The 25,284-nt window shown below is 35.1% G+C and overlaps 1 long non-coding RNA gene across 4 annotated transcripts in view; it reads left to right on the top strand.

Annotated features, from left to right (window-relative positions):
- Positions 1-19,045: 19,045 nt before the first annotated feature.
- The window catches only part of LOC116067980, a 41,871-nt gene continuing 35,632 nt past the window's right edge, over positions 19,046-25,284 (top strand). For 3 of the 4 annotated variants that reach the window (XR_004109383.1, XR_004109382.1, XR_004109381.1), the window contains exon 1: positions 19,046-19,304. This is a non-coding gene — a long non-coding RNA (uncharacterized LOC116067980). The remainder of the gene's footprint in view (positions 19,305-25,284) is intronic. The other variant, XR_004109384.1, reaches the window with a different exon arrangement.

The following is a 25,284-nucleotide window of genomic DNA, read 5'->3' as shown; positions in this document are numbered from 1 at the left end:
TTGAAGGGATTTCCCATCTGTACATCAAACTCCACCACTACTTGGATGTTCTACTCTTCAATACAAAAAATGACACATTTCCAAACAGTTAACCTCAATAATCTCAAAGAAATAAGGTTTCATTCATATGTATCAATTCTTTCAAGAGTCTTTGAATTTTAAATTAGATAAAAGCAGTCTCGATTCTCAAGTCCATCTATAGGTGAGTGATATAGGACTGTCCCTCATATCAATGAAGAAACTTAAGTTAAATTCTGGTTTTAGTGCTCAAACTGCTTTAAAATAGGTAAGACTCATGATTATGAATATATGATGCAGCTGAGAATCAATAATTGCTTTTCTTACATTCATACTTCAGTGCTTAATGAATAATTGTTATCTACCAGTACCTGACAGCATTCTGTACAGGTTTTATCACCAAATTATTAATATCTCTGATTAATTATTTTATGATATAGGAGATACTTTCAATAGGATGTTTATGTGCTGCTTTTTAGCATTAGAAAACAAAGTCTTACTAATAATTTTATTAGTGTGTACATGCATGCACAGATACAGAAAGAGTGCACCAACATGTGGAATAAATTATGCTTATTTTGATATACTTTCAATACATGTTTCTTTTTTTTTCTTTTTACAACCCCAAACTCTTTTTTGGATATGTTCTTTATTTACATTTCAAATATTATTTCCTTTTCTTGGCCCCTACCCCAAGAAACTCACTGGTACATCTCCCTCCCCCTGCCTTCACTAGGGTGTTCCAACACCCAACTACCCACTCTTGCCTCCCTGTTCTCACAATTCCCTACACTGGGGCATTGAGCATTCACAAGGCCAAGGACCTCTTCTCCCATTGATTCCCAACAAGTCCATCCTCTGCTACATATGCATCTAGAACCATGGGTCCCTCTATGTACTCCTTGGTTGGTGGCTCAGTCCCTAGGAGCTCTGGGGGGTCTGGTTGGTTGACATTGTTATTCTCCCCATGGGGTTGCAAACTCCTTCAGCTTCTTCAGTCCTTTCTCCAGCTCCACCATTGGAGACCCCATGCTCAGTCCAATGGTTGTCTGTAGCATCCATATCTATATTTGTCAGATTCTAGCAGAGTCTCTCAGGCAATAGCTATATGAGTCTCCTGTCAGCATGCACTTCTTGGCATCCACAAAAGTGTTTGTGTTTGGTGACTGTATATGGGATGGATCCCAAGGTGGTACAATCTCTGGATGGCCTTTCCTTCAGTCTCTGCTCCACATTTTGTCTCCCTATTTGTCTCTTGAGTATTTTGTTCCCATTTCTAAGAAGGACTAAAGCACCCACACATTGGTCTTCCTTCTTCTTGAGCTTCATGTGGCCTGTGAATTTTATCTTGGGTATTCTGAGCTTTGTGGCTAATATCCACTTATCAATGAGTACATACCATGTGTTTTCTTTAGTGACTGGGTTACCTCACTCAGCATATTTTCTAATTCCATCCATTTGCCTAAGAATTTCATGACTTCATTATTTTTAATAGATAAGTAGTACTCCATTGTGTTAATGCACCACAGTTTCTGTATCCATTCCACTGTTGAAGAACATCCGGGTTTTTTCCAGCTTCTGGTTATTATAAATAAGGCTACATGAACATAGTGGAGTATGTGACCTTGTAATATGTTTGTATATGCCCAGGATTGGTATAGCTAGGACCTCAGGTAGTACTATGTGCAATTTTCTGAGAAATCACAAGGCTGATTTCCAGAATGGTTGTACCAGCTTGCAATCCCACCAACAATGGAGGAGTGTTACTCTTTCTCCACATCCTTGCCAGCATCTACTCTCATCTGAGTTTTTGATCTTAGCCATTCTGACTGGCGTGAGGTGGAATCTTAGGGTTGTTTTGATTTGTATTTTTCCAGATGACTAAGGATGTTGAACATTTCTTTAAGTACATCTCATCCATTCAATATTCCTCAGTTGAAAATTGTTTAGCTCTGTACCCCATTTTAGTAGGGTTATTTAATTCTCTGGAGTCTAACTTCTTGAGTTCTTTGTATATATTGGATATTAGCCCTCTATCAGATATAGGATTGATAAAGATCTTTTCCCAATCTATTGGTTGCAGATTTGTCCTATTGACAGTGTGTCCTTTGCCTTACAGAAGCTTTGAAATTTTATCAGGTCCCATTTGTCAATTCTCAAACTTAGAGCATAAGCCATTGGTGTTCTGTTCAGGAAATATTCCCCTGTGCCCATTGTGCTCAAGGCCCTCACTTTCTCTTCTATTTGTTTTAGTGAATCTGGTTTTATGTGGAGGTCCTTGATCCAGCTAGACTTGAGCTTTGTACAAAGAGAAAAGAATGGATCAATTTCCAGTCTTCTACATGTTGACTGAGAGTTGAACCAGCACCATTTTTTGAAAATGTTGTTTTTTTTTCCACTGGATTGTTTTAGCTCCTGTGTCAAAGAGAAAGTGACCATAGGTATGTGAGTTCATTTATGGATCTTCAGTTCTATTCCACTGATCTTCCTGCCTGTCTCTGTACTAATATAATACAGTTTTTTTTTTTTATCACTATTGCTCTATAATAGAGCTTAAGGTCAGGGATGGTGATTTCCCCAGAAGTTCCTTTATTGTTAAGAATTTTTTTGCTATCCTGGGTCTTTTGTTATTCCAAATGAATTCACAAATTGTTCTTCCTAGCTCTATGAAAAATTGAGTTGGAATTTTGATTGTGATTACATTGAATCTGTAGAGTGCTTTTGACAAAATGGCCATTTTTACTATATTAATCCTGCCAGCCCATGAACATGGGAGATCTTTCCATCTTCAGAGATCTTTGATTTCTTACATCAGAGACTTGATGTTCTTGTCATACAGGTCTTTCACTTGCTTTGTTAGAGTCACACCAAGGTATTTTATATTATTTGTGACTATTGTGGAGGGTGTCATTTCCATAATTTCTTTCTATATTCCTATCCATGTGGTCTAGTTCAAATACATTCAAAGCTTATAAGTACATCCTTCTCTTTCATTGTAAATCACATTAGTTTAAGCTTTAGCAATAGTACCTCAGTATGTCTTCACATGCCAATGGGTAGTACATTAGTAACAGAAGCAGTTGTGGTGTACTAGTAGTACATTTATGTATTGCTGAACTTGGACATCCATATTTGATGCTTTTGGGGTGACAAGAGCAATTATTTCTATTTTATTTAATCCATGAGGGCTTTTTGTATTTTCATGAGTGCTGCTGTAATAGCACATAGCTATGGACAACTAATCATAGACTTCCATGTGCTAGTAAAGAAACTGACACAAATATGAGATAAATAAATGAAAATTTGTTAGTATTACTTTACAAAGGAACTATCAGAGGGTATAACACTTTAGGTATTGCAAGTAGGAGATACCTACCATGTTTAAGTATAAAGGAGAAGGAATGGGAATGAATGCATATTTTAATGCTGAGAGGAGCAAAGGGAATAGAGCTGCCTGAAGGACCCACTAAGAAGCAAAGAGCTAGATCAAGGCTATACAGCAGAGAAGATATCTAGGAGGAAAATTTCTCTATCCTATTCCCCTACCACACCTGAGTATGATATGTGAATTTCTTCCCACAGCTTCCTTTGGTTTAACAAAGCTGCACCACAAAGCAGTTGAGAACATAATCAAGCTTAATAAAGTGAAGGAATCCAAATGTCAGTGGAAAGCATTCAAAGACAGCACTCCCATCCACAATATCTTAACGTAAAATCCAGAAATACATAAAAACAACAGCAAGAAAAACAACAGCAACAACAAAAGTGCTGATTTCCTCTTGCAAGTTGCCACGTTTCGATGACAAGAAGCTGAGTGACAGACTCAAACTCCAAACAAATGCAAGTACTGCATATTCTTGAGGTTATTGTAAATTCAATAGTGATGTAAGTGTGAATAAGTCTATTTGACATCCAGGTCTCTGCAGCAATTAGCCCAGTGTTAAGCATGCATAATATGCATATTTAAATAAATATTGAATCAATTACTAAATCACAAATGAATACATACATATGTGAGCAAATTAATAGATGTATGAATAAATTAGTGAATTAATGAGCTTATCATTTATCCACTCAACTAGAGGATGTAAAGACCTTGCTGATTTTCTTATGATTTATGACCTTAACTGCCAATAAAGGTTTTTATACTTTTCCCTCTTAGTATTCATCCAACATAATTTCCTTGAAGTTTTTGAAGTGTTTGCTTTACTCTATTCAAGGACTTTGATTTCATAGATGAAAATCTTTTGAAGTACTAATTCTTCACAGTTATCAATTAATACCACCCAATTACAACTGAATAATAAATGTTTACATAACTATCAAGTGAATCTTCGTCGGAGAATGATTTCTTCATAAATATTAACATCTTTATTGATAATATGGACATGTTTTCCATTATAGGTCTGTATGTCAATTTAAAGCATGAAACTATATTAGAGTATTTCTTTAGAATAAAATTTATGATACAAAGATAGGTAGGTAGGTAGATAGATAGATAGATAGATAGATAGATAGATAGATAGATAGGTAGATAGATAGATAATAGATAGATAGAAGACAGACAAATACATACATTCAGGTACCCATACATATATAATTTTCAGAGGGGCTAGAGAGATGGTCCATTCAGTTAATGATGGCCATGCAAAAATGAAGAAATTTGGTCAGATCTCCAACACCTACATAAAAATTCTAACACAAAACACTATATATCTGCAATAATGGGGAGGCTAGGACATGTAGATCTCTAGAATTCATTGGCTGGAAAATAGGGAAAAATTGGCAATCTCCTGTCTAATTGAGAGATCTTATCACCAAATCAGGGTAGGACGTAAGTGAGGAAAGCATGTGATCTTTGTACATTCATGTGTATTCCTGTGAACACACATATACAACAAGTATACTTACACATAAAAAGATAATTTTGTCAAACTATATATCACCAATTAATTGGAACAAATAACTATTGATATTATGATTCAAGTGTTGTGACACAGTGAGTTAATTCCAACAGATTGGAGATGATAAAAGATGAATATGATTTTGATGTCATCCCTGTGTCAAAAGCTAAAACAAAACTGACACCAAAGGCCAGTGACTGTGAAGCTCTATACTAGAGAAATTTAAGTAAGGCAACTCTATTCATTACTTCTGTGTATGGATTGTCTAAAGTATGCAATTTAATGTCTCTGTGACATATTTCTCAAATAGACTGTGAGGGCAAACACAGCTGGTAAAGATTAGGTAATTTCAAGTGCAAAGTTAACAAATTTGGAAAAGTGTCCTTGCTGTAATCATTTATGTCATCATCATTACTAGCATTGGTTATCGCTATTAAATTCAGAAAAGCAAGTTATTATGTCATAAATTCATAAACTCTAATGGCATCCTAAGGCTTCCATCTTCGTTGCTTTTTCATTTTTATTATTTTTATCCACTTAAAATGTTCATAGTATCTTTTATATATACCTTTGTGTGTGTGTGTGTGTGTGTGTGCATGTGTGTGTGTAAGTGTGCAAGTGTGTATGTGTATAAGAAGGAAAGGTTATATCTATAAAGTACTTCCCAAAGCAGGTTTAGTACAATAGTCATGCTTGGCACCTGACAGGCATGCAGCATAATTTACAATTCCTTGATTAATTTCTCCAAATCTTGAAAATTATTGGTGTCTATTGCATGTTTCATTTGTAACATTTATTCGAATCATTATAAATAAAATTTTGAATTCAGCAATATTAAACATTAACCTTTCAATAGTTATGTGACTGAATGACAATTTCCCATCTTGTCTTTATCCAAATTCACTGATTGAGGTTTTCTGGTTTATTCTACACATACCAATTATGATTATTTATGAGGGCAGAATTGACAGAACAAGAATCAGATGCTTAAACACATGGAGTGAATGTGTCCCTTTATTATATACCTAGTAAATGGAGACAGAAAATTACTTTGCAGCATTTAATTTAATGCACATCTTTCTCAGACATAGTACTGTACTGTCTCTTCATTTATGAGCTCTATACAAATATCATCTATTTTGACAGTGTATATTTGTGTGCTCTGTTTTTATAGGCAATAAAGTATTTGGTTGGTTTTGTTTTATTTTGTTTTCTTTCAAACATGGGACTTACTTTATAGCAACGACTAGACTGAAACTCTCTCTGCATACCAGACTGACTCAAACCCATAGAGATCTTTCTGTCCCTACTTCCCATTTGCTAAGTTAGAGGTATATGTCACCGTGCATGAACAAAAAAAAAAAAGGTTCTTAAACTTTTTTCCACTCACAACCCTTTTATCCCAAAGATGTTTTATGACTCTCAAGTATTTAAAATCCAGCATCCACTGAAAATATAGCATAAACAGATTTACTTTAAAACAGTTCTTTGCCACACTCATAATTTTACCATGTATTAAACACAAAAGCACATTTGCACATCACTGAGATGGGTATGATTTTTTATCTTTTATGATAATTAAATTCTGGTTCAATATTTGATACTGTAGGACTTACAGCATATTTAGCAATATTCTGAGTTTATCGGTACTTAAATCCCTTATTCATTGAAGCTGAAAATGCTGCTTGACATAATCATGTATTGTAAAATAAGAAGAGTGTTTTTAGGACCATTTATAAAGAAAAAAAACGTTGAACATTCTGTCCCCTCACAAGCCAATACCCATTGAACAATACTTTATGAAACTCAAGCCATTAAACTAACAGCCACTTTTTAAATTAGAGAGTTTAACACAATACAATCTAAAAAAATAATAATAATAAAACAAAACAAAACAAACCTTAGTTTGGCATTAACATGATGAGATGTGACCATAAGAAAATATTTCATTTTTTTTTGATTTCTATAATTAAGCAACCATACATCTATAACAAATTGCTTTGTATACAGAATCAAGGTCTGCAGTTTAAAGCACCCAGCATTCTAGACTCTTTCACTGTACATTGATGATTTATGATGTGCCAGCCTGTGCTAGGCAAAGTGTCCATAATTTGTGTTCACAATTAAAGTTTCCTAATGTGGCCCAGGCCACTGCTATCAGAAACACCTCTGATTCATTCTGCATCAATTGTGGATTAACCCTAGGTTCTCAGAAACAACTTACAGTTGCCACTTTCACCCCATGTAAGGTCATGACCTACAGCTTAAGAAGTTCTGATGAAGTGCTTTTCACTGTATTAAAATGTTTGATGTGTAATGTTTAAATGGTGAAAATTTTAAAGCAACATAAATGTCCATGAGTAGATAGTAATGAGAATGTCACAGAATCTATTCATATACATATACACATTTATTACTCATGTGAGTAATAAATTCAAATGGCCCAAAGGGACAAGATGAAGATATGATCTCAAAGCTTATTGAAACTCTCCCCCTGACATCTCAAAAGCCTGAAGGAAGATATGCCTGCGATTACATCTCAGTTCAGCTTCTTCAGCACTCATTTGAAATGTTTTCTTCTATCATAGTAGTTGGTATACTTTCATCTACAGGCTTTCTCTCTTTCATTAAGTCTTACTGAATTCCTGATTTTAAATGTTTATCAATGAATAATTCTTTACAATGTTGGGGGAGAGGGCAGGCAATATTTTTTTCTTTGGTTTTCTCCTATCAGATTTAGAAGTTATTTCTTAGGAACATTCTGGGAGGCTTCCACTAATTTGCTGTCTATAGTCCATTTTTTGTTCATTTTGATTTGTTTTTCTTTTTTTCTCACACAAGTAGAGCAGAGAGCAAGAAGATATCACTAAAAGACCCTTCTCAAATAAAATAGGATATAGTAGAAATAAATGACCTTTTCTTTCAGACAGATACAAGCTGTCTGCCCAAATGTTACATTTTCTGTGAACTGATTTTGAAGCTACATTCAGAGTGTGACTTTTGAGAGAGGCAGAATTCTAGCAGGAGTGGGAGGTGCTGAGTGTTAAATTTACGGTAGAACATGAAAGATACTAACCAGCTTCTCAACAGGTGAGACACAGCAGCTTCGTCTATACACTTCAATTACAAGCGTAGAAAAGCAATACCCAGAAGATACAGCGATACCCCACCATACTTACACCTTGTGGTTCAGCCCTTACTGTTTATGCCTTCTGACACAGAAGGACATTAAGAATGAACTGGTTCCCAGTTGAGATTTACTAATGAGGCGTTTCTACTTTCTTCCCTTGGATTACCTAAAATCTGCACCTTAACATCCTTTTCTATATATGTTTCCAAAAGGAGGATAATACATCTGATAAAATAGATATGGTTATCTGCTCCAGTTAATTGTATTTCCTCTCTGGCTTATTTTTAACTTCTGAAAAATTTTAAAGAAAATGTAAGGATGTGCTTTAGGCTTTTTGTTGGAAAAGTAAACAGTCTCTGATTGAGTATAATACTGGGAGACATTCATCAAATCAAGTTACAAATAAAAAGGAGGACAGAAGCCTGACTTCTGTACCCTGGCTCTAGGGTAGGCAGAGAGAAATCAAACTTGGACACCTGCTGGGGGCTACTATTGGTGCAGGAATAAGATGCTCTTTTATCTCAGACTGTCTTTGACAAGGCTTAAATATCTCTTTGCCTCTTGCTTCTAAGCATGAGATGGAACAATTTCAAGAACTAAAGTGGGCCAAACAGCTAGGTCAGAGTCAAGAACAAAAGACAAAATCAAGCCCAGAAGGAGATGTCTTCCTTCTACTTTGTGAAACCAAAGTTCTGATGGAACAAAGGATCGTCAGACTCGCTTAGAGGAAAAGAAGCACTAACTACCCTGGCTGGTTTTAAAGTGTTAAGAACGGTCAGGTCCTAGCCACATGGCATAAATATTTGCCCTGCGTCTTTCTCCCATTTGCCTTTTTAGCAGCCTTATTGGCTACTTTCCCACATGCTCGCTGTCTGCCACATCTGTGAGGCAAGTATCTGAAGAGCTTAAAGCATATAACATAAATATTGATGCAATTTTTTGGTACTTGTTTTTTTTTCTATAGGGCACTATGCAAAGGGGTTTATGAATACAATATGTCACGGTATAGAAAATAAGTCCACAGTTTACTGTGAATATACAATCCGTATTCAGTTCTCTTTTTCTATAAAGTGAATATGATAAGTCAACCACATTGGTAAACATCTTGAAGGATTTAAGAATTAACTCTTTGAAGAGATGGAAATTGACAAGTTTCAAGTATTCTAGACAGTAGTGAAACCAGAAGTGTTGTTTTCATATTTATTCTGAGAAAGGTGTTATTTTGTCCCAAGTTTGTAAGGGAACAAATGAAAGCTCAAGAAGTTTCAAGTGACTTAACCTTGAATCTCAAAGAAGATAAATGATTAAGATGGTATATACAAAATTTGTACTTAAATCATATTCCTAGTATGGCGTCAGACTTTTTGTTTGTTTGTTCATTCTCAAGATATTTTCTTTACTCAGCAATCCCTAAATATATCCACCTCTCATAGCTCCTTGCTAGCATCTTTGTACTAATACTAAATGAGACTGAAAATTAAAACTACTAGGTTCATTTTCAAAACTATGCTTTTCATTTTTTCTCTTTCTAGATCTTTCAAATATTGAATAGTCTTTTATATTATCACTAATTGTATTACCATATGTGTGGAAACAGAATTTTAATAGATAGATAGATAAAGTGCAATGGCTTCATGTACTATTAATGTACTAATGGATATGCCTAGCTATTATTGTCATTCAAATTGAAAGGATATTTTGTCTTTAATGGCTCTTAGTGTTCATCTCCTTGAGATGTTTTAGAGCCCATGCTGTTGCTCTAATAAACTCCCTTCCCTTTGCTTTGATATCTCCCAATTGAAGTGAAAGCATCCAGTAACTAATGTGTTTAGAGGTAGTGTGATTGTTATAGGATTTAAGATAATAATTCACAAGTTTGGAGCACCTGTGCTTGCTGACATTCAGATGTCAAAGTCAATTAGTATTTAACTACAGAGTCGTCATAATTCAAAAACAGTATCACATGCTGGGGAAGCAAAGAACTGCGATTGTTGAAGTTAATCACATCCTTTGGTTGTTTTAGATGAGACAACTGCTCTAGCGTTGTTACAAGGTGAAAAGGTAGAATAGAGGCAGAAAATGACAGAGACAGGAGTTTCTGATTAATTCGTTCATTTTTTTTTCTCATTTTCTATCATAAGTCAAGTAATCCTAAAGGTATGACAAGTTTTGAATGAAAAGCTGAAACAAATAGAAGCTACATAAAATATAGACATACAAAGGTGGTCTAAATGACATCACCAAATAATGGGGGGAGACAGAGTCCAAACTGGACATCTCCTGTCTCCAAATGAAATTTCCCTTGCTGGGAGTGGGTTATATCTAATTGAGATGTTGGTGATCCTATTGGAACTCTTAAAGAACTCAGTCTGTTGTCACAATTATAGGTTGTTCTCCACAGACATATAACAAGACCCATTTGCTGAAGAGAAAACTCATAGAACTGAATATGGAAAAGTCAATTTGGTGCCTCTGTAGAACCTACATACTACTGTCTTTGGAACATGAAGTATTCCATACACTCCCCCACAAAAATGTGAATACAAACCCAACTACAAATGTTTCCATCTGCAGTGGTGTCTTGTCTATAAGTTATGCTATTGCAATGGTGTTACAAACCTTGTGGAGTTACCAAACAATATCTGTTTTCACTCAGCCCATTCCTCAAGAAAGAACTCATGCCCATTACTGCTTAGGTGACCAGAAACCTGATACTATGTAGCACAGGGACACAGAGAAAAATCAAATACAGCTGCTTTATTAAAAGAATGCAGCAATAAATTGACTCCTAATGACATTCTGATGAACGCATAGAACAATGCCTTGGTTAGTCATCGCCAGTGAAGCTTCCTCCTGTAGCAGATAAGGACAAGTATGGAGATGCACAGTCAAATGATATGCAGAGAGTGAGAGAACTTGTGACAGAAATTCTAAACAGTACAACTCCATCAAAAATCTTTATTCAGGTTTAAGGGAACAGTGTAGAAGAGAAGGAGAAAAAAAGTTTAAGAGCCAAAGAAAATGGGAGACACCTAAAAGGCTTGAAGTCCCTATGAAATCAGAGACTGAGACCGTATCCATATGTCCTGAATGGGATTGCATCAATGGGGTCATAGAGCTGAAAGAAGAAGTAGGCACATGCCCCATTCCTAACCTAGAATCTATCTGCAATGTGTAATCACTTCCAAATGAAAATGTGGTTTTCTCCAAAAGAGTGTCACTGAGAAAACAAAACTACTCTTAAGTGTAGGCTACATGTCCAGCAGCCATCAGAAAACAAACCTAATGCCATCTTTGGAGGCTCTTTATCTCATAGCACATATCTCAGGGCTTTCTTCTTTTCTTCTTCTTTTCTTCCTCTTCTTTATTTTTTAAAATTGTATCTTACTTGACCTGTCCTTTAGTTATGTATTACGGCTTCCAGTTTAGTGTTTTTACAGAATTCTTGAGTGAGTAGGTGTACTGCCTGGTTTTGTGTGTCAACTTGACACAGACTGGAGTTATCACAGAGAAAGGAGCTTCAGTTGGGGAAGTGCCTCCACGAATCCCTTATGAGTCTGTTTGTTTTCTAATGAATGACACAGGTGAATCAAGTGCTTTCTCTATCATATATTTTATAGCCACAGGACTAAGACAGCATGAACAGATATGTGTGGACTGAAATTAATGAATCCACAAGCCATATACCTTTAGATTCCTTAATATATGTTAGATTTGGTTGAAACACTTGCCGTGGAAGGCTATTCACCTCATCTTTACCAAGAAATATCAGAAAGTATAGGGACATGGGGTCCAATATCTTTTTTAAATTCATATTCTATGATAGAACTTACTTTCTCTAGGCTCCTGTTATTAAATGTTCTATTATCTCCCACAAGCACTATAGAATGTCAACCATGCCTTTGGCTTATGGCCTATACAGAACATTTTAAATCTGTACTACATATGTTAACACATAAATTTTAGAGAATATCTTACATTACCTTCTGTAGAGATTGAATAACTTAAATAGCATACATTTATTTCCCTCAGTTATGGTCTTTGATAAATCCAAAATCAAATATGTTCAGATTCCATTCTTCCTAACAGTATTCCTCTTAGTTTGCAGATGTCCAAGTTGTCATAGTATGATCACATGGAAGAAAAGAATTCTACTCTTCTTTCTAAGGGCATTAGTTCCATGATGGGAACACTATGATTATGACCTGACTACTAGAACTGATTATCTCCTTAAAAAATGGTACCTTTTACTCATATGGCTATGGATCAGAATATCAATATATACACCTTGTGATCATAAAAGTTTTCAGTACATAACAGAGAAGACTTTCATGTGATTTGTATTCAATGGATATGTTGAATTACAACTATGGAGAATAAAATATTTTAATATACCAAGCATGTGACATGCAGACATTTAATCTTTTCTCTGAACTTGATCCAAAATAGCAGTTAGCCAGATATACATTTTAGTTGAAGATGTCGTTATCTATTCACAATATATAGTCATTTGAAATAGACTGTATTTAATAAAGACCAGGAAGTAGAAACTAAGTCTAATATCATCTTCTATACCTAAGAATAACTGGATAACAACACAAAATGAGGATCAGTTTAAATGTTAAAGTATTACTGTTGAGTAACCCCAAGTGTATTTTGGAGATACATAATCAACACCCAATGATTTACTCATAGATAACACAATCACTTGTATGGTGGTTTAAATGACAATGGTCTCACAGGCTTATGTATGCTTAGCCACCAGGGAGTGGAACTGTTTAAAGAAGTAGAAGTTTTAGAGGTGTGGTTTTGTTGCAGTGGGCAGGGCCTTGTTGGAGGAAATGTATCACTGAAGATAGCCTTTGAGGACAAAAAAGGCCTTTCAGGATCTCTCTCTCTCTCTCTCTCTCTCTCTCTCTCTCTCTCTCTTTCTCCCTCCCTCTCCCTCTCTCCCTCCTCCCCCTCCCTCTCTTCCTCCTCCTCCTCCCTCTCTTCCTCCTCCCCCCTCTCTCTCCCTCCCTCCCTCCCTCCATCCCTCCCTCTCCCCTCTCTGTCTCTCTGTCCATATCTGAAGATCAGGATGCAGAGCTCTATTTCAGAGCTTCACTACATGCCACAATACCCTCTCCATGATAATGGATGAAACCTCTGAAACTGTTAGCAAGCCCCCAATTAAATATTTTCTGTTTTGAAAATTGCCTTGATTATTGTGCATTTTCCCAGTAATAGAACAAGAACTAAGATAGAAGTTGGTTCTAAGGAGTGGCATATTGCTCTGATAGGCTTGAACATGCCGATGTTTTTTGGGGTGGGGGAGTGGCAGAATTATGGAAGACGTTGGGACTGTGGCATGGAAAAGCAGTTGAATGCTTTAGTGGGGCTTGGAGGGTGGATTGTGATGCTGAGGCCAAATACAAACAATGGGACCCCAGCTCAAGAAGATTCAATGAGAAAGCATATTAGTGGGTGGCATAGAGACTATTCTCCTGATGGTTTAGAAAAAATGTCTGGGAAGAGATGACTCAGTTTAAGTGGACTGCCTACTCTCCCAGAGGTCTTCATTTCAGTTCCCAGCTACCATATGGTGCCACACAACCATCTATAATGAGATCTGATGCCCTCCTCTGGCCTGCAGGCATACATGCTTTCAAAATACTGTATACAAAATAAATAAATAGATAAATGAATAAATCTTTAAAAAAAAGAGAGAGAGAGAAGAAAAAATGTCAAGGATTCTTGCCCTTGCCATAAAAATCTACATGAGCCTAAATTGAGGAGCTTTTCAATTAGTAGTTTTGGCAAAAGATATTTTAAGACAGCCAAGTATTAACTATGTTGTGTGGTTATCAGTACTCACTCTCATCAGATCTGTAGTGAAAAGAAGCAAGCTGTAAAAAGAGGTATATAAAATGTACATTGTAAGGAGAAAGAAAGCACCGGGAAGTGTAATAGAGCTAAGTCCAGGGCTTAAGGGGAAAAAAAATGTTTAAAGAAAAGCCTGAGGCTAATTGTACTAAAGGGAGTGGTAACCTAAGGGAAGACTCTGTCTAGCTAAATTTCCAACTTTCAACTCTTGAAAAGGAAATAAAGGGAAGTTTAAGTAAAAAAGGAAATCATCAACAACAGAAAGTTGATGTAAATGTAAGTGAAAAGGGACACTGAGTTCCATCCAGGTGGAGCAAAAAATCATCTCAGTTACAGTCACCTGGTTTAGGCTTTAGAGTCAAGGATAAAAGAAAGGGATTGTGGAATCTAGCTCCATGGCTCATGAAATCTACTGAGATAAACATGTATCAGGGATTTCCTTCCATGGAGGCCAAGAGAGAACACTGCATGGAGCTATGATGGTTAACATGGGTTGTGTTAAAGACTCAACAGCGTTGGAAATACCAGAGTCACAGTGTGTCTAAGAACTGAAGACCAGGTGTACAAAGAGCCCAAAAGAGAGAAATGTATTGTTGTTAATAAATCTTGAAGGAGTTAGAATTCTGAAGAGTGCTTTGCAATCAGATATGGGGATTCAGAACTTGGGGTTTCTGCTGCTATTTTTAGACTGTGCCTTTGTCCAGTATTTCCTCACTATCCTCTCTTTCTTCATTTTTTGGTATGGTTATGTATATTCTGTGCCATTGCACTTTAGAAGTATATGATCTGCTTTTTATTTTGAGTTTATAGGTGTTAAATTCATTTAAGAGACTGCAATCAATCACAGAAGAGGTTTTGAAATCTGAGCATTTAAACAGTCTTGAGACTGGGATAGACTAGGAGGATTTTTGAAATTGTACTGAATATGATTTTACATTATAATATGGCTACAAGCCTTTGAGGGTTAGGGAGTACAGTGTGGTGGTTTGAATGAGAATAGCCCACATAAGCCCACAGTTACCAGAGAATTGAACTGGAACTGTTTGAAAGTTTTAGAAGTATTATAAGGCTTGTCATTGTTGGAGTAGGTGTAGCTTTGTTAAAGAAAGTGTGCCACCGAATGTGTACTTTAAGGTTTCAAAAGCTCACAACAGGTCAAGTTTCCCCCCCATTTCTCTCTGTGTCTGTCTCTGTCTGTCTCTGTCTGTCTCTCTCTCTTTCTCTCTTTCTTGGTCATGGTTTATCTTCACAGCAAAAGGACAATGAGTAAGACACATTGCTGAGATCAAACAAACAGACAGAAAAACATCATAATTTACAAACATTGTGGTCATCAACTTAATGACAAGGCAAGACTGAAAACTCTGAAATTTTGTTCCAGACAAGAGGAAGAAAGTTCTGACTCTGACATCTATTTGAAAGTAAAGCGGACATATGCTAAATTAACAGAAGGGGCTTAATGTTCCAGATTATCATAAAAAATGTTTTAAGCTCTAATAGTACAAAAATAATGAAAGAAAAATTTATATTAATGGGGCAGCAGCAAGCCACTGTCATTCTTATACTGCAAAGAAAACTGGGTAGAAATAGAAAAAATCCAGAGACAAGATGTTGAAGTAACTTAACTTCATAATGAAGGTGATAAAGCCACCCCAAACACTCTACTGAGCAGAGAGAAGACATAAAATATGTGACCTTCCTCTTATTTATCCCAAATCAAACTCTTGTTAGTGCTTTCTACCAAGTACTCACTAAAAACCAAGTTCTAAAACATCAAGGACATCTTAAATCAAATGATACACTAGAATGTTCTACAACATAAAAAGTGCCACCAGAATATTAAGATGTATATACAAAATGCTGTGACATAAATGATTATTTATGACTCTGAATTCTACAAAAGAAATGCTATCCAATGCTTTTTCACAAAATATAAAATAAATGTAAGCCTCTTTCCCTAAATAAATATATCTATGGATTCCTTTGGGTGTAGATTTCCCAATAACCCTTTGAGTCCTCTCCCTACATCTATTTTTTTAGCCTTAACTTCTTGTTTTATTTCTGCTTACCAATGGACAGACTAAAAAAGCTTTTGTAAGTATTTGTCTATAAAATATCTGTTCCTTTACTTTTGCAACATTTGTACTTAGCTTTCTTCCTTTTACTGGTTTTCTAAGAATTGTATGCATAATATAACAGGTCCATGTTTGTTTAATTTCTTTTAAAGTTGGAGTGTCTTTTCATGCTAGCTATAGTATATGTCTATTTAACAAACAAAAATTATTTATAACATAATAAATTTTGGTGTTGAGTAGGGGACTTTAGAATTCAGTGAATTGAGTTTGAATTCCATCTCTTAACCTTCTGAAGATTGTGATTCTTAAAAAAAATTCTATTTGACCTCCCAGCAATTGATTTTTTTAAGTATTTACTTACATATTAAAAGGTAAACTGAGCAAAAAATCTTACAAAATTCTTCAAATATAAGCTTCCACAAAGAAATAATGACCACTATACAACATAGTGAAAATTGTATCTTCAATTCCGATTGCATTAATAAGTACTTGAGATCTGCCTCTTATCAATCTTTTAAGTTTATATTATGGTCTTTTTAGTTTTAATTACAAAATTTTATACAATATCCCTAAATTATGTTTATCTTTCAAAATGGAAACAGCATACGCATTGCACAAAAGTCCTGTGTTTCTTTCCTGAAAAGCCCAAAGAAATCATCACTATATTTCATTCTTCTTCACATTTGATATTTTACTGACATAATATGTGAAGACCAAACCACATGAGACTTGTCTCTCTGTTACTGCCTTCTTTCACTTATCATAGTGTTTTGAAAGATGTTGTATTATGAACTACCTCTTTGAGGACCAAGTAAAGTTCTGTTGGATTAATATTATATATTACATTTTCTCTTTAGTTGCACATACATTAATAGAAATAGATTACAATTTACAGATAATGGATTTTATTTTGAATAATTCTAACACATGGACAAATTTATTCTATATATATTATATATCAATAATATATGTAGTATACTATATATAATATAGCATGTTATTACTATATTATTACTATCAGTAAACTACTTATATATTTATTACTTTATGTGATACTATATACAATACTAAAATATAATACTATAATTCCTCTTTAAAATATATATAAAATTGTCATTCTAACTGGTGTCAGGTTCAATGTCTTTGTGTTTATGAAATGTGTTTCCTTGAAAACTAGTGATATTGGGACTCATATTTTCATGTACTTGGATATTTCTTTAATGTTAACTCTTGGAGATTGTAATATAATTATAAAAATCTCCTTTACTTACTCCCTCCAAATCTTCTAATATACTCCTAACTGTAGCATATTGTATATTTGAAAAGTAGCTAGTAGGGAGGAATTTGAATGATATAAGCACTAATTGGAGGCAAATGTTTGAGATAATGGCTACAACTACTCTGATTTAATTATTATATCATGTATACATGTATAAAAATATAATATTATAACTACTAGAATCCCAAAGAAGTAGGCCCCAATGCCAGTGGAGGAATGGACTTGCTAGTAAGGCCAAGGCAAACAGTCAAAGAGAAAGCTTCGTTCTTCTGTCGTTCTTCTGTCATGTTATATACATTTCCAGCATGTGTGGCCAGATTAAAACTTTGTCTTCCCACATCAAGATCCAGATGAAAGGCATGTGCTCTTTTTCCTTAAAGGTCAGGACTAGTAGTAGATTCACCCACTTCAAATCAAGCAAAAATTCTCACACATTTGCCCTTCACTTCTGGATTGTAGTTCATTCCATGTTTGCTGAAGCTGACAGCCAAGAAGTAGTCATCACATAACATATGGGAGCATGTAAATTCAGTTTTTAAGGTTTATGTTACCTATTTTCCTTTACAATACTACGACATTTTTCCCTTCCCTTTCCTCCCTCCAAATCCCCTCATGCATGTAGAGAGAATCTTTACATACTGTTTGGAAGCATCACCTGTCAATAAAAATTCTATGGCCAATGAGGTGAAGCAGGATTAGAAGGTTGGACATCTGTCAGAGAAGGAGAACTTTCTGGGAAACTGTCAGGTGGAAAAGACTGGCCCTGAATGCGGAAGGATACTTAAACTGAGGAAAGGTTAACAAACCACGAGGAAGGACTAAGAATAGAATAAATGGGTATTTATTCTAAGATCTAGTAGTAGAACAACCGAAAGCATATGGCCTAAGCATTTATTCATGTATAATTAAGTCTCAGAGTCATTATTTCTGGGAAGAAGGAGGCTGGGTAGAAAAGGTAACAGTTACACATATAACTCTGTTCACTCTCCTCCAAATTCAAGGATCCATATTCATCACTTGTTATTCCATATATATGTGCATATACATAATATAATAATATATTCCTAAATATGATGTGCTCAGTCCATATAATGCTACTTGTATGTACGTTTTCAGGGCTGACTGTTTGGCACTAGACAACTGATGTGTTTTTTTCCTAGGGAAGATCAACTTTTCCCCTTCTAGCTTTTTTAAATTTCCTGCATTTCTTTGTGTAGGGTTTAGGCCTCATGGGCTTTCTTTTGTGTACTTTGGCATGCCAAATGGCATCATCCTTATTCAGCTTGCATTTGGAATATAATGTCAATGAGATTTTATTGGTACATCTTCAATCTCACAGCAGTCTCGGATCCTCTGGCTTTTACAATGATTCTTCCCCATCTTCTGCAATGTTCTGAGCCTCTGGGATAAGAGTGTATTGTAAATCTATTTATCAGGAATGAGCTCTAAAACTCATCATTTAATTGGTTTCAGATTTTTTTGTACTATAATATAACTGTTTCAAATAGAAGTGTCCTTGATAAGGGTGAAGACATAACTGTGGGTGTGAGGACAAATCTTTATAGACTATTATTAGAGATTATGCCAAAGGAGTAAAGTAGTGTTTATAGATTCTCCTCCAGAACTATGACTTCATTAGCACTGAGTGGCTAGTTTTCCAGGACCAATCATGGTTTCCCTCTCTCAGAGGGTCTTAAGTCACAATCTAGAACTGTTAGTTGCTGAGCAATGTACTCATGTCACTACTGCACCAAGTATATTAGTGACCTAGTAGGGGAAATGAGAAGCAGGACTTGTCAGGGAGCAAGAGGGAGTTGAATTCAGGAGGAGAGCGCACTGGTTCTAACGATGGATTTTAAGGTTCATCATTTCGGCTCCTCGCTTCCTCTGTTCCCATTTTTCTTCCTACTGTATGGGTGGTGAGCTATGACTGTCAACTTGACATAGACTATAGTCCTCTGACAGCAGAGATTTACTGAAGGAACTGCATAGATCAGATTGTTTTCTGGCATGTCTTGAATGTCAATTCTAAGGTAGGGGCTAGCTCCTTTTGGATGTCACCAATCCTAAGCAGGTAGTCCTGAATTGTATCAGAGGACTCTCTGAATATAAGCCATATTCTCCATGGTTTCTACTGTGTATCTTCATCTATGGTATGAATTAATTGATCAGATCCAATTTAGTCTGGTAAAGCAACCTGGCTCACCTTCCATTTCCTGTCTTGAGTTTCTGTTTTGATATTCCTCAGTGATGTTTTGTGATCTATAACTGCAAACCAAATAAACTTTACCCTCCTCTAAGTTACATTTGTTTAGCATGTTTTCCAACAACAGAAACCAGAACACCATCCACATATGATACTTAGTAGTCTCCTGAGTTTTCATGTAGGGAGTATACCTAGTTACATATCTGACCAGTGCAACATTACTGAAGTGAAACTGGGCCAGTTCTAGACTTAGTTCATGAGAAATGACAATTCTATTTTTTCCCCTTAGAATCCATTTGCTATGTTAAAAGACTCAGCCTAGTCTACTAAATGTTGGGATGTCATCAAGAGAGAAATATTATATATACATAGAGCCAAGGGGCCTCAGCTGGAAACCAGCACCAATACCCTAGACATGTGAAGGAATATACTTTAAATGTCACTGCCTCAAACAGACTTGTGTTTGAATGAAGCCACAATAGTCATCCCCAACAGTGTCCATCTGTTCAGCTAAATTTACCAAGTCTTTAGAATTGTTAAGAGTATCTTTATTATGGATAATTAATTACTGTAGATTGTGATACAGAAGTAGATAACTAAGGGAATATTGCTATACCTCTCCAGGATGCCACTGAGTCAGTTATAGAGTGGAGCTTAGATTGTGATACAAGCACTTCACAATCAGTAGCATTACCTCTGTTTGGAAGAATCATCTTCAGCTTTTGTATAATGTAAAGAATATTCAGCAGAATTTACTGTGCAGTTCAGTAAATATAACTCAGTATCATCTTCTCTTTATTCAAGATACATATTGTATTAAATGTTTTATTTGACATCTACATTATGAAAATTAAAGGATAAAATTGAATGACCTTTTCTATTTTTCATGACCCTTCTGCCATCAGCTTATCTCAGTATTATTAAAGGTGGTTACAAGACATACTGTGGAATTAGTTTAAAAATTTATTAAAATTTGGTTTGTGTGACAAGAAATTATCTACAAGTCAAAATATATAAACATTATAAAAATAGAGTTTACAATGATCTGAATCAACCTAAGTGGGTTGGTCGATCTTTGCATAGGCTTATAGCTTTCTGGTAACCTCAGAAAAGTTGATAGTATGATGCAAATGCTATGTTCTTTGATCCACAAACTGTTCTATCATGTGGTTTTCTTTGCAATGGTTGTAGAGGGCATAACTAGACTGAAGCTCAGACTGCCAGGATTTGAGTGTAACTTCTAACATTGATTGTCAGACTTCAAACACCCTCTTGGACCTCTTTCAGATTAAGTTCCTTATCTATAAATGGGAATAAAGCTCCCTCCCTAAGCCTGGCAATTGTGCTCCTGAGAAAATCAATTTTAATACTGTTCAAAGTGTCTGTGACCTACAAAGTTCTTTATTTTACAACCTTCTCAGCCATAATGAATATTCTTTGTTTAATTGAAGTTCCTTTGATATTGCCACATTTTTAAATAGACACAATGTACATTCATGTATGTGTGCATATGAGTATTACTCTGTGCATGTATTTGAATATGTTTCTGAGTGTATATATGTTTATATGCCTGGTGCCTGTATGTGCCTGATGATAGATCAGAACAGAGTTATAATAGAATATTTGCTGATTACTTTTAAAAATTTAGATGTATTCTGTTTTCTTTTTTTTTTTATGTGAGCATTTTGACTGAATATATGTATGTGGTTCTGCTTGGTGCCTTCAGACATGAGTATGTCAAATTCTCTGGGGCTTGAGTTACAGTTGAATGTGAACTAGTATGTGGGTATTTTGAGTTAATTCTGGATCCTCTGTAAGAGCACTAAGTATTCTTTAACTCTGAGCCATTTTTCCTAACCACACTGTGGATTTCTTATTAAAACTTGGATAGCCATTTTGTTTTCTCACTTTAGTGGTAATTTCTTCAATTTCAATTCACACTAATACCACGGTTTGATAAAATTTAACTATGTTAAGATAACTTACAGAGTGTTTTCTGTTACTCTGCTCTACACTTGATCCTTTCCCAATACTTTCAAAGTTCTATTCTCCATCAGTATGGACAAAGAATATCAAAGACAAAATACAGCTTTCCTATGTTGACTAGTTTCTTGTTGAGTCCTGTAGAGGGATGCAGTTACAGAACATGAAAGAATAGGAAGAAAGTGAGATATTGAAATTCTTCATGGCCAGGGATTAGATCTGGCTCTAATGATCTTTGTTTCATCACTTTGACCTTTAATTATCTTTATTACCTACAGTTTTTCTTTTTCAGTCTTAAGGACATCAAGCCTTTACCACTGATGCAGTCAGGGTCTTGACAACTATCATTTGTTTTTTGAATTATTGCATTTTTTAAAAAAGTAAATTGATGCTTTATTTTTATACAAACTGACTTTAGTTTTCCATCTGTGAGTCTTGATGGGACTTTTAAGATTTCCAACCTTACATGGGTGTCTGGCATAGTTTAATCTCAAAATCTGTCACCATGCATTATTATAATGACAGTTATATTGGTCCAAAATGTTCCCTACCACAGCTACTTATTCTTCTCTACATTTGTATTTTTTAAGTGAAAATCAAACAGCTGAAATGATTCTGAGAAAAGAAATTGTGTAATGAATAGATCAGAAGAGAGTAGTAATCTAGGAAACAGGCAGAGATGTTAATCTCAAGACAATCTCAAATGATTGCTATGATGGAAAAGGAGCTTTGACTGTAGTAAAATGCAGGGTTGCAATACTGATGAAAATTCACATTCTCATTTCAATCGTGTCAACAGGAGACCTTAGCAGAACTAAAGAAGAGTCCAACTGTCTATGTACAGACACATTCATCGTGGAGCGTTGTGAGAATTAACTACCAATGTTACTCATTCTCTCTATCTCTACATTTACATTCCTTACATTTCTTTGGATTTGAAAAAGCCTCTACTTCACAGGAATGATTTATTGAAATAATAACTGTTTTTATAATTTCGTGCTAATTCAGTAAGCATGAAAATTTAAGGAATTAGAAAACATAGGTAGGCAGTAAAATAGGATGTAATTTTGAAAGCAATTAGGCCTATAACTAATGTATTAACTAATAAATAGATTGATAGATGGCTTGGTAGAGAAGATAGGTAATCTCTCTGAATATCTTTAAATTCACATTAATTCCCATAGGCTTTTTTTTATCAAAATCTTATTTAGAAATAAAAGAAAAATTCCTATTTCAGCAGTAAAGTTTTCCAATGTACTACAGTGCTGTTGTCATGGGTGATCCAGTCAATATTTTCTTTAGAAGATATAATTTTCAGTCTCTCTACTCCTCCCCTTTAATCTTTCTCCAAATGCCCACTGAACAACATCCAAAGCACTTTATTGTGATCCACCTATATCTTGTTTCTTTTCCTTTTGTTTGCATCTGAAATGGAGCAGACATCTTGTTTACTAGAGGCTGTAGGACGGTGAATTCACTTATTGATTGACATTATCAAGCAGGTAGACAGACACTGTAGCAGGTAAAATTGCGTTTTTTGTGTGCTGTTGTCTGCCAAACTTTAACAGAGAAAGTGATGTGCTTTTGCCGGGGGGGCTACTATATAATCAAGTAATTGGTCTTAAAAATGCTGCAAACATTAATGATGTTTGATCAATAATATTACTACCACAGGTAAAATGCTACTCCATTTATTATTAAGATATTGCTGAAAATGGAGTGACTCAAAGGACTTTGAGAAAGTATGAATAATTGCTATATCATTAGTCCAATGAAATGTTAATGGAAGTTTTGTCATATAACATGCTGTGAGTATTTTTTTCCTGAAAGATTTTAGAGTTCCCCTGAACTAATGCCTGACACAGACCTTCAATTACCCTATCAAAGTCTAATCTTCCTCCTATCCATGAGCAAGTCCAGATAGCTAAAAATGTCATTAATTCTTTATTGTTATATTTAATTTTTTCAAACTATATCATGAAATGTAAGCCACATACAACAAGGCATTTTTACTGTTCTTTTATTCCTGAATATCTAAAAATATAGTAATTAAATAACAGAGGTCTTGATTATTTTTCCATAAGCAGCTGATATTGTTACCTCTCCAGAACATTACAATTCAATGAAATACATTTCTATTCACCAAACAAATCCACATGTATGTATTTAAATGAGATTAATAAAATATCAGCTAAATTATTTATTTGTATTAAATGAATGTCCATTGAATACTATTATTGAAATTAGTCTGTCCTTATAAATATCATTAAAGAACATGTATATATAAATTGATGAAAAGATCTAGAGCACCAGATAGGTATGGGGTAAAATGATCATGAATTGCAATTGTGGAGTCCTTATGCATTTTCCTACTCAGATATATTGCTTTAAATAAGTTGTTTTAATGTTCCTTATTTTAATCTGCTTTGATAGAGAAAAAATAAGTAAAACAACAAAACGAAGGAAAAAAGTAAAGTCTGAATGGGAAAAGGAAGGATGAGAAGAGATGGAAATGGGAAGGAAAATGAAAAAAAGATGAGACAAATGAAAGTCAGGAAGACAGAACAGAGGGTAGAATAAAGAAGGGAAAAAGGAGAGAAGGAAGGAAGGAAGGAAGGAAGGAAAGAAGGAAGGAAGGAAAGAAGAAAGGAAGGAAGGAAGAAAAAAGAAGGAAATGAGAGGGGAGGAAACAGGAGGGGAAAGAACAAATGGGAAGGAAGGAAGGAATGAAGGAGAAGACAAACACATTAAGTAAGAGAACTTTCACTTATCTATCAATAGGAAACTTGGTAGATATAGGATGAACAGTTTTGTGGCCATTTGGGGAGACTTTTTTCACCCTAAGTTACATTCAATTCTATTTCTAGCTCAAGCAACTTGAGCACAATATTCGTGGTATCAATTTTAGCTTGTGCAAAATACAGCTGTCTAATTGCTAACTGAGAGGGGAAAAATACTCTTTTTCCCTCAAATTTCTGATGATCTTCATTGGTTTCTAATCTTGTCACATCTTTATTTTAAAAGAGCCTTCCTTTTGTCTTTCCTAATAACTAGATGAAATTGTTACCAGAGTAAGTTCCTATTATTTCAGTGCTCTACATTTTGAGTTTTTCATACAAAAGAATACATTGTTGGTTGGTTAAAGTGGATTGTATCTTCAATTTAAGAGACCCTATTTTATTAAATATCTAGTGTGTGTGTTTGTATGTGTGTGTGTGTGTGTGTGTGTGTGTGTGTGTGTTTGTGTGTATGCCTGTGTCTGTGTGTTTTCATTCTGAAATTCAGATGATGAGAAGATGCATAAATCTGTGGGGAAGGTTAATATCACCTTACTATCATGTGGAACATCTTTGTGATCCAACTCTAGATTTGATATACATAACATACTCACCATGCCCTAGCTTGTAGAAGTCAAGACAAAGTTTGATATAAATATGCCTGACTGAATTAAACACACAAAGAGAGAGTAAAAGCAAGAGATTGAGAGGAGGACAGAGAGGGAAGGAGGAGGAGGAAGGGAGATTGTCAATAAATCTGTAGTTAGGTTGAGCTGATATTCTAATGAAATTACATGATTTCAGGTATATCCAGTACATCATATAGATTCACAACAGTCTTTGTAGCTGCTAGAGTAGATTATTCTTGGGGATGTAAAAAGAAATACATGAGGGTCAGATATATTTCTATATATCTCTTGCCATGGGCCGGCCGATCTGGGCCTCCCTCATCCTGCGGGAGAAACGGGGTCCTAGTCAGGTCGACAAGGTGTAGGCAAAGAAATGATGGCAGAGACGACACATGAAGTATAGGATCTAAATGTATTT

This window comes from Mastomys coucha, unplaced genomic scaffold (assembly GCF_008632895.1).
Source record: "Mastomys coucha isolate ucsf_1 unplaced genomic scaffold, UCSF_Mcou_1 pScaffold22, whole genome shotgun sequence".
Taxonomy (NCBI): Eukaryota; Metazoa; Chordata; class Mammalia; order Rodentia; family Muridae; genus Mastomys; species Mastomys coucha.
This window is presented reverse-complemented; position numbering and strand designations above follow the sequence as displayed.